General features: G+C 39.1%; 1 protein-coding gene across 12 annotated transcripts in view; it reads right to left on the bottom strand.

Moving 5' to 3' along the window:
• Positions 1-14,022, bottom strand: part of BRAF (B-Raf proto-oncogene, serine/threonine kinase) — a 206,762-nt gene that overhangs the window by 36,197 nt on the left and 156,543 nt on the right. The window lies entirely within an intron of this gene.

Raw genomic sequence — 14,022 nt, 5'->3', positions numbered from 1 at the left:
TTCTTAAAACTACTGAGGAGAACTCTTTCTCAAAGTGGCCATAGTGGGTCTATTTTAAGGTCAATGATAACTTTAAAATCATCTATGTTACCCCTAAAAACTGCTTTAGCTACATACATTCATTGAAGCAAAGGGCTATGTTTTTTTTTTTTTTTGGAGACAAAGTCTCACTCTGTCACCCACGCCGGAGTGTAGTGGCACAACCTTGGCTCACTGCAACCTCCACCTCTTGGACTCAAGCGATCCTCCTGTCTCAGAAGGGCGGTGTCTTGTTTATTTCTTTGTATACCCAGTGCTTAGTATGTGTGGTAATTATTCAATAAATGTCTATTGAATAAACTATAATAAGATACATATAATGTGCTAGTCAAGATTATTTTTCTTAATTCAATACTGGAGAGAATAGATATATGACACTTCTGAAATCTGACAACGATCATTAGAAAATTTTACCTTAAAATGAGAACTTAAAATCCAAATGGCATAATCAAAATCATGCAACGAACACTGTTAAAAATGAAAGATTTGCAAATAACTGAAATTATTCATGCTTTCTCATCTTCATTTAAACTTCCTTATTCTTACCAACATCAAAATTTTAGAAGTATTTTCTAAATTTTCATTTCAAATTACTATTTATCCAAAGTAATCCCTTCTCCAATTACTATTTCATATCAGTTTATTTTCTTCATAGCACTTACTACAATTGAAAATTATCTTGTTATGACTTTAGACCCAGTGTTCTACATCACACTGTCACTCTTTCATCGAAAGAAAATGTGATGTCGGTTATAGGTCTCACTGCTTAAAAAGTTCTGCAGTGACACACGAAGTTAAAAACTGGTGGAAGCTTTAAGATGGGGAGATCTTGTCTCCATTAGAAAGAAAGGGGGATAAATGATGACGGGGTTCGTTGGTGGAGCTAAGTCCTGCACTCAAGAGACCTGGGATCTAGTGCACAGCAATGGTCTTTGAAAGGAGGTTCTTTTTCCTGTAAGACTTAAAAACAAAAACAAATGGGCTTCACCCATATGAAAATATAGAAGCATGCTGAAGTTAAAAGACGGGAAGATAAAGGTGTTCTCCATGGGATGCTGTTAATGCTTTCAACAAATTTGATGTAAAGGAATATATCAAGAATAAAGTAGATAGAAATGTTAACTGGGGAGGGTGAGGAGAGAAATTTTCTGACCAGGAAAGTACTAGATAATTAACAAGATAAAAATGTGATTGGGGAGCTAGTGATATAACCAGCATAGAAGTTACATAACATAAATCTATTATAGGCTGAGTTGCGTATAGCTGCAACCTGAAATAACACTTTATGTTCGTGTAATCCTTTGTAACTTACAAACTGCTTTCTTAATTTTTATCTCATTGAATAATTCTCTTTCTGTAATCCTTCTGTAATAAAAAGCAACAAAAAGTAGAAGTCCAGGTCTGTAGAATGAAAGTCTGGAAGGAAAAGGGATTCTCATCCTCCAGATAGAGAAGTGGGATAAGACACAACCTAATCCCTACATAAGATAATGTTTCACAGTAATCACTATCCTAAATAATTCTATACAGGCGGACATAAAACATAATTTCCTAAGCTTCACCCAGTTACAATGAAAAATGCCAAAAACAAACAAACAAACAAAAAAACTTCCAGAAAACAAAAAACCCACAAAACTGTTTAGGGGTAGGAAAGGGAACAGGAATAAATCAACTTTACTTTGGCTACAGATGATACAGAAGTCAATCCATTAATTAGGATAATTAGATTAGACCTCCCTCTCTCCTTGGTAAGATGTTAAGGAGAGCATTACAGGTTTACAAAAGTACTAGGAAAGAACAAACATGCTATCAACCAAATGAACAACACATTCTCTTGACAGGTCTTACAGTCTCATTCCTTGAAGAAAAAGTGTTTACCTGAAGAACCATTTAACCTTAGAGCTACAAAATCATCTAGCAAAATTCCTTCTCTACACTACTTTAAGCTCTTATCCAAGCAAGATTCAGCTTTCTCACATTTTTATAGAGCATAATGTGGTGCCCCAAATTAAAAGCAATACTTCAGATTGGATCTGACTAACACAAACCACAGTGAGATCCTCATCTTCATCTCCCTCATGGTGGGCATAAAACATTATTAAATCAGACATTATTGTGATTGTTATGGCAGCCAAAGTCACTCTAGTGAGTCCAATTAAAATTATATTTCAATTATATGCTTTCTGCTGATGGGTCAAAATTTACAACAATAGAACAAAAAAACAAACAAGGACACAAAAAAGATTACATTCAATTACAATCCTAGAATAATTATTCCTGAATTGCTCCTATAAAACATTTCCCCCCTCTTACACTTGTATATTTCTCTTTTTTGGACTTGGCTAGGATTTTTAATTTTGTAGACATGGCCTATAATTTCAGATTAAAACTTTAGCTTTCACTAAAAAAAAATTGTTCTTGCCTACTTCATTTTTCTTTCATAAAAATACTTTATATTTTTATTTTCTTGTTTCAAGAGTCTTACATGAGAGCTGAAAAAAAGGAGATTTTAAAAGATCAGCATGCTAATAATTCCTCACATAAGTTACTTCTAACTATGCTCTCATATTCAGGAAAGGACTGAGGACAGGAATCTCATTAGTTTGCTGTCTTCAGGTATGATCATTCATCCAGTATGAACCCAGTTAAATCCTGTCATTCATGTTACATCTCTTAATCTTATCCTTAAGAGTACAATGAGAGATTATCATTAAAATGCCTTGCTGGTAATATTGCCACACCATTTGGCTAATTTATCAGCTTAGCTTATTCTTTTTTTTTTTTTTTTTTTTTTTGAGATGGAGTCTTGCTCTGTCGCCCAGGCTGGAGTGCGATCTGGGCTCACTGCAATCTACCTCTCCTGTGTTCAAGTGATTCTCCTGCCTCAGCCTCCCGAGTAGCTGGGACTACAGGCACGTGCCACCATGCCGGCTAATTTTTGTATTTTTAGTAGAGACGGGATTTCACTGTGTTAGCCAGAATGGTCTTGAATTCCTGACCACATGATCCACCCGCCTTGGCCTCCCAAAGTTCTGGGATTACCGGTGTGCACCACCGCACCCAGCCAGCTTAGTTATTTGTAAAACTCCCTAGTATCTCTCACTTAAGTCTGCTGTGATTTTCAAGCATTTGAACTGTTTCTAAAAACAGAGAACTGACCTACTTAGACATTTGCATATCAGCCGTCTTTCACCTAATACTGCACAATTTCACAAAGTTTCATCAGACTTTAGGCAGCGAGATGAATCTCTCCTTGGGTGACACCCTGGATTGGGAGGTGTGATAGTGGTGACAGTGCCTAATTACGGCATTCTTTCTACTTTGATGCCCTCTGCTCCCTTCATTATTACAAACCTGGAAGGTAAGATTAACAAGAATGACATTCTGCTACTTCTCTGTAGTCAGTAATCATTTCTCACTTTAGAAATAATTAAAATCTCCTATAGGTAAAGTTCACACATTTTAAAGTTGTGCTCCATAGTGGCCTAAATTAGATTTTTACCCTGACTTTTTAGTTTCTTTTCTTTTTCCTTTTTTTTTTTTTAAAAGACAGAGTGTTGCTCTCTTGCCCAGGCTGGAGTACAGTGGCACAATCACAGCTCACTGCAGCCTCAACCTCCTGGGATCAAGAAATCCACTCACCTCAGCCTCTTGTGTAGCTGGGACTATAGGTGAGCCCCATCATGCCTAAATAATTAAAAAACTGTTTTGTATAGATGGATCCCACTATGTTGCCCAGGCCAGTCTTGAACTCCTGGGCTCAAGCCATCCTTCTACCTCGGCCTCCCAAAGTGCTGGAATTATAGGTATAAGCCATCAAGTATTTTTCACTTTTAAAAAATGACATTTACAGAGGTAAATTTACATACAACACAAGATGCACCCATTTTACATGGATAGTTTTAAAAGTTTCCACACACACACACACACACATGTGTAATGACCAGTCACAATCAATATAAAGAATATCCAAAACCCCAGAAAGTTTCTTCATACATTTTTTGCAATTAGTAATACCTCCTTAGGCTCGGGCGACCATTGATAATGACTTCTGTCACTACAGATTAATTTTGCCTTTTCTCAAATTTCATATAAACAGAATCACCTGCCTTCTTTTGCTCAGCATAACAATTCTGAGAGTCACACGCTGGCTGCATGCAGTATTAGAGGGTATGGCTATATCACAACTCATCTATTTACTTATTGGACAATGTGTTGTTCCTAGCTTGTGACAAATATGAAAAAGATACTGTATTCATTTACCAGTCTTTGTCGTTGACAGAAGGTTTCACTTCTTTCGGGTAATTAGGATTAGAATTGCTCAAATGGTAAATTTAACTTTAAAAGAAACTGCCAACCTAATCCCCAAAATGGTCGTATAATTTATAATCTTTACCAGCAATGTATGAGAGTTTCAGTTGTTCTTCATCCTTAATAACACTCTGTATTGCTGGTTCTGATTTTAGGTATTTTATTCATTTATTTATTTGAGATGAAGTTTTGCTCTTGTTGCCCAGGCTGGAGTGCAATGGCGTGATCTCAGCTCACTGCAACCTTTGCCTCCTGGGTTCAAGCAATTCTCCTGTCTCGGCCTCCCAAGTAGCTGGGATTACAGGCATGCACCACTACGCCTGGCTAATTTTATATATTTAAGTAGAGATGGGGTTTCATCATTTTGGTCAGGCTGATCTTGAACTCCTGACCTCAGGCGATGCATCTGCCTTGGCCTCCCAAAGTGCTGGGATTACAGGCATGAGCCACCATGCCCAGCCCTGATTACAGGTATTTTAAATGACTTGTCAAACCATGAAACAGGATGAGATCACCAAAGTAGAGGAGGAACCAGCTGAGGAGCAGAACGTGAGTAGTAGGGTAATCAGGAGAATATGTTTGAAAGCAGTGTTTCTCATACTTCAATATGAACATGAATCATTTGGTGATCTTGTTAAAATGCAGTCTTTGATTTAGGTCTGGAGTGGTATCTAAAACTTAGCATTTCTAAAAGGCTCCCAGGTGGTACAGATGCTACTCAGACCACATTTGGAGCAGTAAGAAACGAAGAACACAATTAAATGAGGGATTAAGAATCTGTTTAATGAAGAAGTGTGTGATCAACTGTATCTTATGTTTTTGACAGGTTAAATAACTGCACTGAGAATTTTACTGCTGGATCTAGCAACATGGAGGCCATCAGTAACTATCATATTAAGATGCTGTTTCCTGGCCGGGTACAGTGGATCCCGCCTGTAATCCCAGCACTTTGGGATGCAGAGATGGGCAGACCACTTGAGGTCAGGAGTCCCAGACCAGCCTGGCGAACATAGTGAAACCCTGTCTTTATTAAACATACAAAAATTAGCTGGGTGTGGTGGTATGCACCTGTAATGCCAGCTACTAGGGACACTGAGCCAGGAGAATCACTTGAACCTGGGAGGCGGAGGTCATAGTGAGCCGAGATCGTGCCATTGCACTCCAGCCTGAGCTACAGAGTGAGGCTCTGTCTTGGGGTGGGGTGGGGGGAGGGGGATGTGGGGGGGAAAATGTTTCTTGGAGCAGCAGGGGCAAAAGCCTGGTTTGAACGGGTTCCAAAATAAAAAGGAAAGAGAGCAATTAGAGAGCAAATACCAACAACTCTTCTGAGAAGTTTTACTGTAGAAGAAAGAACAGGAATGAAGTAATAACTGAAGAGGGAAGCAGGATTAAGGGAGGAACCCCACAAGTTTTTTATTATGAAAATAAACCTTCTACCTAGATTCAAGAACTGTAAACATTCTGCCAAATGTGTGTAAGAAAGATGTTTCATTTTTTAATTTTTTAAATTTTGTTTGAGATAGGGTCTCACTCTGTCCCCCAGCGGTTCAGTCTCCGCTCACTGCAACCTCTGCCTCCTAGGCTTAAGTGATCTTTCCACCTTAGCCTCCTGAGTAGCTGGGACCATAGACATTGTATAATTTTTGTATTTTTTGTAGAGACAGGGTTTTGCCATATTGCCTAGGGTGGTCTTGAACTCCTGGGCTCAAGCATCCACCTGCCTCAACCTCCTAAAGTGCTTGGATTAGAAGCCTGAGCCACCACAACTGGACTATTTTAAAATTTTATTTTAGTTTTTTTAGACAAGGACTCACTCTGTTACCCAGGCTGGTCTCAAACTCCTGGGCTCAAGTGATTATCCCACTTCAGCTTCCCACAGTGCTGGGAGTACAGGTGCAAACCACTGTGCTTGTTGAAAGATGTTTTAATTTTTTTTTTTTTTTGAGACATCTTGCTCTGTCACCCAGGCTGGAATGCAGTGGCACGATGTTGACTCTCTGCAGCCTCAACTTCCCAGGCTCTAGAGATCCTCCAGCCTCAGCTTCCCAAGTAATTGGGACCACAGGCACACACCACCACAGTTGGCGAATTTTTGTGTTTTTTGGTAGAGATGGGCTCCACTATGTTGCCTAGGCTGATCTTGAACTCCTGAGCTCAAGCAATCCACCTGCCTCAGCTTCCCAAAGTGTTGGGATTACAGGCGTGAAATACCACTCCCAGCCAAAAGATGTTTCAAAATAGGAGAAAATTCAGCAGGTAAGGAAAAACTGATTAACAAGATGGGAGATTTACTCTAGGTAGGAGTAAGGGCATGGAATCTAGTGTACAAATGGAGGGACTGGCTTTTACTAGTGATAAGGCAGAGGAACCTGGTATGAATGCAGGTAGGTGGGTAGATGTCATAATGGTTACTTCCAACTTTCTTGAAGACATGGCAAATAAGGTCATCGCTGACTTCTTGAAGAAGAGGTTTTGGAGGCTTGAGGATATGAGGTTTTGAGGAGGTATGACAGCGTCTGAAAGAGGACAGTGAATGAACTAGGGAACTGAAAGTATAACTGCCCTATAACATTAAGGGTCTGCTTGAGGTTGTCGAAGGGACTGAATAAGTTGGAGAAGCAACATGCTTTAATGGTTAAGGGAATACACTCTGGAGCTGAAGAACCTGGGGCTTGCCCCTTCCATACCCAGGTTTCTTCATTGGTAAAACAAGGATATAACAAAAGCTGCTATCTCACAGGGTTGTTGAGGAGTAAATGAGGTAATGTGTATAAAGTACACAGAATGTCTGACACACAGTAAGTGCATATCATTGCTAATTACATAAATAAATACATCAGAGTATATTTCAAAAAAACCCACAGAACACAGTTGGTATAAAGGAAAGAGGGAGACAGGGAGTTCACAGTATGTAGCAAAGCTGGTATCAGAATATTTATTGACCAGTAGAGATATTTAAAAGGGTAAAAAAGGCAAACTCAGTATGATTCAAAACAACAAGAAACCATTGTGTATAGTATTAAAACACATCATTCTGAAAGGATACACAATACGTATCAAAATATTAATGGCAGTTATCTCTTGATGGTGGATTACTAGTGCTTTTTATGTTTACATTTTCTGAATTTCCTATAAGGATTACATATTTCCCTGTAACATGTTTTATTTTGAAATTAAGAAAAACTGTAGTAGCAAAGGATAATGTCACTCATATTCTTACCATAATCAGACCTGTTAAAACTTTTACACATTTGTCTCCTGCTACAGTTTGAATATGGTTTGTCCCCACAAAACTCATGTTGAAGCTTGGTCCCCAATGTAATGGTGTTGAGAGCTGATGGGACCCTTAAGAGGCATTTGGGTCTGGGTCATGAGGGATGCCCTCAAGAAAGCAGGAGTCACTGACTTCTTTTTTTCTTTGAGTCAGGTTCTCACTCTGTCACCCAGGCTGGAGTGCAGTGGATTCAATCATGGCTCATTGCAGCCTGAAACTCCTGGGCTCAAGTGATACTCCTGCCTCAGCCTCCTGAGTATCTGGGACTACAGGTGTGTGCTACACGTCTGGCTAATTAAAAAATTTTTTTGTAGAGATGAGGTCTCACTATGTTGCCCAGGCTGGTCTCAAACTCCTGGGCTCAAGCAAACCTCCCGCCTCAGCCTGCCAATACGCTAGTATTATAGGCATGAGCTACCACACCTGGCCAGGAGTGACTTCTACAGTTATTGTGAGAGGTGGCTGTTATAGAGAGAGGTTGTCCCTTGTGTTTTCTTGTGTTTTGACCCTTTTCACGTGCCCACTTCCCCTTCTGCTTCTCCACCATGTTACCATGCAGTAGAAAAGCCCTCGCCAGAGGCCCAGCAGATGTTAGCACCATGCCCTTGGATTTCCCAGCCTCTAGAACTATAAGAAATAAGTTTCTTTTTCCAAAAAAGAATACATTACCCAGCCTTAGGTATTCTGTTTTAGCAACAGAAAATGGACTAAAACACCTCAAGTCTTTTTTCAAAGTTTATACTTGATTCCTGGAGATAATCTTTACTGGAGATAATCTGTTACTTGATCTTTGCTTTCTAATCCTTTTTTCAGTACTTTACATAAAGCCCAAATGTAAAAAATGTTCTGCTTAAAAGTTTTTAAGTGGTCTCATGCTGCAGCTTGCTTTTCTCACTTAACATTATATTTTAAAACTTTACGTTGATACACATATACCTCATTTTTTAACTATATATGATTCTACTGCACATAAGTACCAACATGTTATTTATCAATCAAGTCTTCTCCTGATGAACATGTTTCCAATTTTTCAATAAGTTTTTATTTAAAAAAACATTTCCTTAAAAGAATGTTTTAAATCTTATGTAGAGTCAGGATCTCATAGTGTTGTCCAGGCTGGTCTCAAACTTCTGGCCTGAAGTGATCCTATTACCTGAGTCTTCCAAAGTGCTGGGATTAGAGGCATGAGTCACTGCATCCAGACCAATTTTTCACCACTGTATAGTTTTCTATAATTCATCTTTTTCTGTATACATCACTTGGAAAAAAAAGCTAATATTTCTTGGGGTTAGAACAAGCATTTTTCTATTTTAACAGATACTTCCAGAATACCCTTACGGTGGTTGGTTACATCAGAAATGTCCCAGGAAGCAATTCTTCTAATACTATAAACATTCAATCTTGTCAAAACTCAGCATATTTGCCAATTCCAGTGGGTGGAAAGTGGTACCTTTTTGTTTTACCTTGCATTTTCTGATTATTATTATTATTATCATCAGCATCCTATTATTATTTTTGCCCACCAGAAAACTATATACACTATAATTAAATATTCTTTGGCTGCTTAGAATTATTATCAATCACTAATACATGTTCACCATTGTTTCAGCTTTAATTAGTCCTTATATCTTCAACTGGGTTCATTTATGAGTAAAAGAGGCATGCTCATCATTGTTTAAAACAAAGTAAATTATAAGGATTTATCTCCAAATTATTATTATTATTTTTTGAGATGGAGTTTTGCTCTTGTTGCCCAGGCTGGAGTGCAGTGGCATGATCTTGGCTTGCTGCAACCTTCCCATCCTGGGTTCAAGCAATTCTCTGCCTCAGCCTCCCGAGTAGCTGGGATTACAGGCGCCAGCCACCACGCCTGGCAAATTTTTGTATTTTTAGTAGAGATAGGGTTTCACTATGATGGTCAGGCTGGTCTTGAACTCCTGACCTTGTGATCTGCCTGCCTCAGCCTCCCAAAGTGCTAAGATTACAGGTGTTAGCCACCGCCCCCAGCCTCCAAATTATTTTTAATTATCTTATTTTGAGAATATAATGCTTCTGTAAATATATCAACAGGCTGCAACTTTTTCTATGTGCCTCTTTTAACACTAAATTTTCCAATAAAGCTAAATTCAAAATTATACCATAAATATTATATGGAAATTACAAGTCCTGCAAAAGAAAGAAAAAAGGCACAATGTACTGCCCATTCCTGAAATTTCTGTAGTAAACAGTATCTCAGGATTCCTGGGTCCTTGGGATGAATCAATGACTGGCAGGTGAGAGGATGATAAAACAGGCCAAGAAGATCACTTGAAGTCAGGAGTTCAAGACTAGACTGGCCAACATGGTGAAATCCTGTCTATTAAAAATACAAAATTAGCCGGTGTGGTCGTGGGTGCCTGAAATCCCAGTTACTAGGGAGGCTGAGGCAGGAGAATTGCTTGAACCTGGGAGGTGGAGGTTGCAGTGAGCTAAGATTGTGCCACTGCATTCCAGTCTGGGTGACAAAGTGAGACTCTGTCTCAAAGGAAAAAAAAAAAAAGAAAAGAAGATAAAACATACTTTACCAACTCTGATTCCTCACAGTGAGTTTATAATTCTACCATTAGAATAGCTGTGCTCTTTTCAGGTAAATCTATGAATCATTAATAGTTTTTCACTGAGGTACAAATGAAAGACAGAACCACACGGGAAAAATGTTACCTACGTACTTTTTGCTTATATTCTGTAATCCAATAAAGGTGACACACTTGACAGTCCTAATGATTCAACTTTTCCAATCATTCTTATTTATTTTTGAGACAGTCTTGCTCTGTTGTCCAGGCTGGAGTGTAGTGGCACAATCATGGCTCACTGCAGCCTTGACTTCCTGGGCTCAAGTGATCCTCCCACCTCAGCCTCCCAAGTAGTTGAGAACACAGGCACATACCACCACACCCGGCTAATTTTTGTCTTTTTTGTAGAGATGGGGTTTTGCTGTGTTTTCCAGGCTGGTCTTGAACTCCTGGACTCAGGCAATACTCCTGCCTTGGCCTCACAAAGTGCTGGGATTACAGCTGTGAGCCACCGTACCGGCCTAACTTTTCTAATTATTAAAGGTTTTATCTTACGAGTTAACTGCAACCCTAGCATTTTATACAATGAATCAGTTTGTTCCTATTCTGCCTATATCCAGACTTCAGAATGAATTTTGGTAAACAATCAGAAATGATCATTTTCAACATAGGGCAGGCTATTCTGAAATAAAGGCTTTGCAAAAGTACATTATTAAGAGGCTATGTAAATACCCTATAGCCTTATTGTCCAGCTATAGACTATATATGGCTTGGTCAGTCCTTTGTGAGATAATGCTGGTCAGGGAAAATGACATAGACATGAAAAGTTGAAAGGAGGTACAGTAAGACGGTGGCTGTGATGGCCACAGAAAAGTATCATCTGTGCTCAGGGTAGAGCCAGGGAACTGAAAGAAAGAGAGGCAGAGGGAGCTATGAAGCTGTTAATTATCCAAGCAGGCTTCTAACTGGGAATAACTTATGAAGATAATTCCAAAACAAAGCCCTCAGGATGAAACTATGGTTGGCATTCAAGATGAACAAGCATTGGAAATAGGGAGGAAAGGTTAGGTATATAAGGAATTCCATCTGTGTCATTTGATCCATGGGAATAGACGGGGGAATTAAAACAGAGAACTAAACATGAGGCTGAAATGGGTCACAAGAAGTCAAAAGATACTTTAAAATATGTTACAAAATCAGCAGCAACAGTTAGGATTTGAAGAACCAGTTGATGATCATTAGGACCATCCTGTTTGTCCTAGTATCTGTCAGCCTGAACATACTCTGTTTTACAACCACAACAAACTTCAATCAAATGTAGTGAAAATAGGCCGGGCCTGCTGGCTTATATCTGTAGTCCCAGCACTGTGGGAGGCAGAGGCAGAGGCAGAGGCAGTGGCTCGGTTGAGCCTGGGAATTTGAGACCAGTCTGGGCAACATGGTGAAACCCTGTCTCTATAAAAAATACAAAAACATTAGCCAGGTGTGATGGTGCACCCGTGTAGTTTCAGCTACTAGGGAGACTGAGGTGGGAAGACTGCTTGAAGCAGAGGCTGCAGTGAGCTGAGATTGTGTCGCTGCACTCCAGCCTGGGTGACAGAGGAGAGACCCTGTCTCAAAAAAAACAACCAAAAAAGTAGTGAAAATAGTGTGCTTTATTCACTGACACTAGAGAAGAAAACAGGAATATCCACTTCAAGACTTGCTGATGCATCTGGTTAGGTGTTCCAATTAATTATATAAATTTTATGTAACTTGGTTTGTAAAAACTTTAAGTATCACTTCTGAATTATGTTACGTAATACAGAAATTAATATTAAACCATAAGTGTTTAACATAGTTTTAAAACTTTCTTTGCTGAAGACCCCTTAAAAGAATTCTGAGAAAGTATGTACTTCCTTTTAAATCAACATTTAAAAGTTACATTTAAATAACTGCAAAGGATATAATCTCCAGTGTATTATAAATACCAACATTTTAGCATTTTTTTGTTGTTGTTATAGGAATGTTCCTTAGAAGAACCTCTGTTCCTGTTTAATGGATGCAAAATTATCTTTTCTCCCTCTGGGAATTGCATTGTATGTGTTTTTCCCAGTGCCTATTTTTCTCTACGTGTTTTATAGTCTCTTATTTGCATGAGACTTCCCCACCAATCTCTAGTTAACCAGCGATACTCAGTCTTACTCAGACTAAGGACAAGCTGCCTGGAGGCTTTAAGCATACAGATGGGCTTGCTATTTTTGAACTATACAGTAATCTAGGTGGAATCCCTGATGTCAATTTTTTTTTATCTTTCCTGGTAAGCTGGTAAAATTCACTCAAGACTCTTACAGTCTCCTGCAGCAAGAGTAAGGTTTGGCTGCTAGCATGCTGGGAACCAAATGAAAAGAGAGGGCTGGGGAAATCTCCCATCATCATTTAGCAAGCACATAGTCAACCAGTCCCCATGCTTTGGGAAAGATATCCAGGTCCTAGACATAGATTAGGGTTTCCCAGTCCAGAGATATTTGTTTTCCCCTCTCTAGAGAACAAACTTCCAGTCTACTGCCAGGATAGGGATGGAGCAGTTACTTGCTGAGTAAGAGAAGAGATTTAGAGAAATAACAGCTTTTCAAACAGGCCTTTTCATTTAAACCCCTTCATTCCCTGAGGCAGCTGATATTGCCAATTCCTGAGAATTGAGGATTCTATGACATAAATCAGGTTGGCTTTCATTTCCCCACTGCCGACTGATGCTTTAGCCTTTTTCGGTTTACTAAGTCCATGATCACTTCTCCACCTGCTTTCCAGCTTTCAAAATGTTGCTGACATTGTCTCCTTCCTCTCTATTGTCCTCACCCTTATGTGTCCATGCTTTAAAAAAAACTCCTTTATTATAGTTTTAGTAGAGTTCCAGGAGAGAGCAAAAATCTGTCACTTTAATCTGAAACTCACATAGCCCTGTTAATAAGAGGAGTTTCAACCTGACAAAGCCTTCAGAAACTGAAGATGTATTGGTACATTTAACCAGTTGCATGTTATCATCTTACAAGAAGAAACAAAAAGGGAAAAGAAACTATATCTTCTTTGGTTAATTTTAAACCGGTAATAAAAAGTACACTCTGCTGGAGGGCTTAAAACTTGGAATTAGTACTTTTTCAGCTACTAAAATCTTGGATAAACTGAATGGAATAATCTATGTCCACAGCATCATACACTCATTGTATCATGTTAAATGATGAGATCTATTTAAAAATAAGCCAAGTGTTTCAGAGTAGGTAACTGTAAACTTTACATTGATAATCCCAAACTGTAAAGTGACATTTTGAAAAAATATCACCTCTTCACTGACTGTTCTTCAGACTGCAGCATTATTCCAATTTGATAATGTTCTTCTTGACTGTCACTGCTTATCTTAATTAATCCTGGCACTTCTGCTCCATCACTGCTTCTTTTTTTTTCTTTTGTTTGTTTTTGTAGAGACGAGGTTTTTGCCATATTGACCAAGCTAGTATTGAAATCCTGAGTGCAGGCAATCCTCCTGCTGTGGCCTCCCAAAGTGCTGGGATTACAGGCATTAAAAACAATTAAAAAATAATTTTTTTTGAGATGGCGTCTCACTCTGTCACCCAGGCTGGAGTGCAGTGGCGCAATTTTGGCTCACTACAACCTCTGCCTCCGTGTTCAAGCAATTCTCTTACCTGAGCCTCCTGAGTAGCTGGGCTTATAGGCACGTGTCACCACGCCTGGCTAATTTTTATATTTTTAGCAGAGACAGGATTTCACCATGTTGGCCAGGCTGGTCTTGAACTCCTGACTTCGAGCGATCCCCCTTGGCCTCCCAAAGTGCTGGGTTTACAGGCGTGA

The sequence above is a fragment of the Callithrix jacchus genome, chromosome 11 (assembly GCF_049354715.1).
Source record: "Callithrix jacchus isolate 240 chromosome 11, calJac240_pri, whole genome shotgun sequence".
NCBI classification, from domain to species: domain Eukaryota; kingdom Metazoa; phylum Chordata; class Mammalia; order Primates; family Cebidae; genus Callithrix; species Callithrix jacchus.
This window is presented reverse-complemented; position numbering and strand designations above follow the sequence as displayed.